This window comes from Triturus cristatus, chromosome 11, assembly GCF_964204655.1.
Source record: "Triturus cristatus chromosome 11, aTriCri1.1, whole genome shotgun sequence".
NCBI lineage: Eukaryota > Metazoa > Chordata > Amphibia > Caudata > Salamandridae > Triturus > Triturus cristatus.
In genome coordinates, this window is record NC_140594.1 from 939,515,691 (window position 1) to 939,520,382 (window position 4,692).

The 4,692-nt window shown below is 46.3% G+C and overlaps 1 pseudogene; it reads left to right on the plus strand.

The window, feature by feature from the left end:
* Positions 1 to 2,567: 2,567 nt before the first annotated feature.
* Positions 2,568 to 3,216, plus strand: LOC146785716 (homeobox protein Hox-B5a pseudogene; annotated as a pseudogene).
* Positions 3,217 to 4,692: the final 1,476 nt, after the last annotated feature.

Sequence of the window (4,692 nt, forward strand, 5' to 3'; positions counted from 1 at the left end):
AGTATCAATGCCATATGTCGCCCTGGTAAAAGATTGAGTGTATGATTTCAATAAGGCGCCCAGGACAATCTATCATCCAGCAATATGCCTAGGTAGCTAAACCTGTCCACCTTACCTATATTATTATCCTTCATCATATATTTTCTAGTCTTGGTACCTCTAGGTCCTAAAGTCATAGTATACGATTTGGTCAAATTAATTTTTAGACCCAAACTTTCCATAAATTCATAAAATTGGTTCAGTAAAGATTGCAAACCATTAGCTGTCTGGGAAATAAGGACAGTGTCATTCGCGTACAGCAAAGTGGGTACCGTTCTGCGTCCCATCCTTGGGACGTCTTTGGAATTATCCCTTAAAAAAACGATCTAAATGATTTACATATAAAAAAAAATTACAAAGGAGCTAAAATACAACCCTGACACACCCCTCTTCCCAGCCTAAAGTGGTTGGTGCATTCTCCTAATGGGACAAATCTTACCCTTACCTCGAGCCCCATGTGTAGGTTGTGCAAAAGTGCAACTATAGCTTCATTCATCCCCATGTCCCTCAGCACAGCCCATAGCTTAGATCTTACCATTGTGTCAAATGCTGTGCTGAGGTCCATGAAGGCTACATGTATACTTTATTTTTTAGCCACTGTAAACTTGTTAACTATCAGATGTAGATTCAAGTTCTGTTCAATTGTGCTACGTCCCGGCCTGAATCCATACTGTATATCAGATAGAATGTTATTATCATTAGCCCAATCTAATAAAAGCTTCAATAAGGCCCTACCCAACACCTTTACTTCCGTGTCTATCAGAGAAATCGGACAGAAGCACGCTGGGCGTTCAAGGTTCTCCTTTTTAAAAACGGGTATTACGATCGGGTGCTTCCACGAAACTGGAACGTGATCACGGGTTGCTGCATTCAAATGTTGTGTGTAACCAGGGGTGCCCAAAGATCTATAAATGATTTAAAAAGATGACAAGGAACCCCATCAGGGCCTGGGGCCTTCCCTGCAGACAATTCCATTATAGTTTTCCTCACCTCTGCTAGTTCAAAGTGAACAGTATTTTCTGTAGTAGGGCAGGTAGTTGATGTGTATTCGCCATCTCCAGCATATATGCAACAGAAATGCTCCTCCCGTTTCTGCGCAGGTATAGTAACACATAAGTCTACTGCTGTGCCTTCATTAAATAACGGCCGATTTACTACCCTCCAGAAGTCTGCACTATTCCTTGTGTCGCAGCCCTCTTTAAGCTTATTACAAGCTTCTCTCTTCAGGGCATCTAGTCTTACCTTATGGGCTAACACATATGCCTGCCTGGCCACCTTAACTGTTCATCTATGCCTTGTTATAGATTTTAATGCGATCATCAAATCTTTATGGGCCTTTGAGCAATTCTTATCGAACCATTTAGGTCCTGAGCTAATAACCTTAACATTATCTCTGGTCAGGTCTCGGTGAATCTCTTTGCAGATAATAACAAGCATTTGCAATGCAATAGGTCTCGCAGTTACCCGAGTTTAAGCTAATGGCATTGTAAATGACAATGCCTTTTATTTATGTTTTTAAAACGAAAACAAAAATAAAAGGCATTGTTATTTGCAAAGTCAATAGCTCAAACTCGCATAAATGCGAGACCTATTGCATTGCAAATGCTTGTTTGGCTCTGGTGGCGACGAGGCGGCCAGTCACACATGCGGTAGTTTCTGCTACCTCATATACTTTGAGGTCATGCAAAAAGATCCTGCCCCTGCTACCCAAAGAGAGTCAAAGAATAGTGGTCTCAGCCCTGGCCCTATCAAAATTGGACTATTGCAATAGCCTTTATTTAAATATTCGGGAAGGGCTATTAAAAAAACTTCAACTACTGCAAAATGCAGCTGCTCGACTTATCTCAGGGATTCCAAAATATGCCGCAATCTCGTCTGAAATCAAAAAACTTCACTGGCTTCCAGTGAAAAAACAAATACTGTTTAAAGCTATGTGTGTTGTGCACAGGTCCCTTCAAGGCAAGGGGCCATCCCACTTGACAAAGCACATTCGATGGTATGCACCCAGAAGAATGTTACGTTCTTCCGAGGCAAAATTGGCTTCAATCCCTTTGGTAAAAAAATGCAAATTGGGGAGGACGAAGCTTTTTAGTTGGAGCAACTAAGGCATGGAATACTCTCCCACGATACCTTAGAGACACTACAAATCACCTGAGTTTTAGGAAAGCACTAAAAACTTGGCTATTCGCGCTCTAATGGTCCTATTCATATCCAACTCAATTTAAGGAGGGACTTCCTACTATAGCGCCAGGACACCTACGGGTAACAGGCGCTCTATGAATTCCTATAACATAACATAACAAATGAAGTGTTTCAGGTCAATAGACAATATTAGGCAATCATATTCGAAGTGTGATCAGTGAGAATTTACGACTGGTCAACAAGGGCACGTAACTCGGCGGTGCGCACCCCCACCCCCCATATCTGGCCTCATACATTACAAAACGAAGTACAGTGCTTGGGCTATAATTCATGAATAGGGTAATAACGATAACGATCCACAATTCAAGGCCTCCAAAATAACCCAAATGAGCTCTTATTTTGTGAACTCGCTCTCAGGGCGCTATGCGAATGGCCCTGAATATCAGTTGCTAAATTATGGGACTGGCAGCGCCATGAATGGCTCTTACAGGGACTCTGGCAGCATGCACTCCAGCTCGTATGGCTATAACTACAATGGCATGGACCTCACAGTGAACAGGCAAGCCTCTTCCGGCCACTTCGGGCGTTGGGAGACAGCTCCTGTGGCTTCGCCTCGGCCCCCCCAGCTGCCCAGGAGGGCAGGTTCAGGCAGGCGCCCAGCTGCTCCCTGTCCTCGCCAGAGCCCTTGCCCTGCTCCAACAGCAAGCAGCCGTCCTCCTCCTCCACGTTCCCCCCCCCCCCCGTCTGAGAAGGCGACCCCCGGCAGCTCCAGCCACTTCACGGAACTCGAGGAAACGAGTGCCTCCTCGGAGGCGAAGGGGGGCACCCCCTGCCGGCTGAGCCCCCCAGCAACCCCTCGGCCGCCTCCCGGGACAAACAAACACTGCAGATCTTCCCCTGGATGCAAAACTTCACATCAGCCACGGTACTGCTCTTTCATTTCTAGTAACCGTGAAGAAAATGTCTTGTTTTCTTCCCTGCGTCCCGCTGAATTCGCCCAGTGGGGGACCAGCCCCGCATGTATCCCCTGGGTGAGCGCTGGAAGATGCTTTAAATGTTTGTGGTTTGTTGCTATGTTGAAATGACGGCCAGCCACGGCTAATTCAAAGGATGCTGGAATGTATTATTTTTAACAACAGTGTTAGTTCATATTTTTATTTTTATGCAGTCTAACTACAGCAAAGGTGCAGCGTTACACTTTCTTTATTGCGCGTAAACCTTTATTTAAAGTAGGGGACACTGATATGCACAATATGAATGGGCCAGCTAAACAAAATCCACTGTAAGGGGTGGTTTGGCATTTCTTGCTAGGTTTAAGAAATAAATCTGCAGCTCTGGAAATTATTTAAACTGTGAAGGCAGCGATATGTGCCCCGCAGATGCTGTGAGCCCCGTTTGAGTTCCCTGAAGGTGCTGCGAGCTCTCTGTCCCTGCCCAGAACCCTCTCTGGGTGCCCTGCAGGTGCTGCCTGCTGTCTGCCCTTCTTCCAGAGCCCTATCGAAGTGCCCCGAGGTGCAGCAAGCTCTCTGCCCATGCCAAGAGCCCTGTCTGGGTGCCCTTCAGGTGCTGCACCCTTTCTGCCCGTCTCCCAGAACCCTGTCTTATTGCCCGGAGGTGCAGCGAGCTCTCTGCCCATGCCTAGAGCTCTGCCTAAGTGCCCCCAGGTGCTGCACCCCTCTGCCCGTCTCACAGAACCCTGTCTAAGTGCCCAGAGGTGCAGCGAGCTCTCTGCCCAGAGCCCTGCAGTTGCTGCACACTTTCTGCCCCTGTCCAGAGGCTTCGTCTGCACGCTCTCTGCCCCTGCCCAGAGCACTGCCTAAGTGCCAAGACGAAATGCAAATAACAGCGGCGTTTAATAAAAGCAGAAGGGGCCTCATAGAGACAGGGAGGGAGCGAGCGAGCAGGAGTTGTGCTAACGCCGCAAGCCGTAGGCGTGCACATCGCCTGTTCTCCAGGCGCGTGCACATCTCCTGTCTCCCTTCCAAATAGAAACCAACGACAATAGATCTCGCCAAGGCGAGCAGCGCATGCGCTGCGTCGCTAGGCGAGACCTAAAAAAGGAGTCTAAAATGGCCAGATCATATGTGTCTTTCTTCAGACAGACCTCAAATTCACAACTGCACTTCTGGACCTGATTCCTTAAAAAGTTCTCTGGGAGTACTTTCCCTCAGCTAATACTCCTCCCTTGAGTTTTAGTAATTAACAGATGTTTATCGATATTGGGCATCTTTGCTTCAAGATCATTCCAACTAAACTTTGCAGTTATTGGGTTGTGATCACTAAAAGTATTCCATGCTATTCTAAAATCTACCAAATACTGAAGCAAGCAAGCTGAGACCAAAATATAATCTTTAGTTGAGCTTTTATGTCTTCCCTTAAAGGTCGGGTCCGCCGTGGCTGACAGATACTCTTCTCTAAGTAACTGATTAATAAGGTTTAATTCTGAGATTAAAAGGTTAAAATTATCACCTTGGCTAGTATGCTTGAATTGAGTCTGCTCTATTTTCTCTG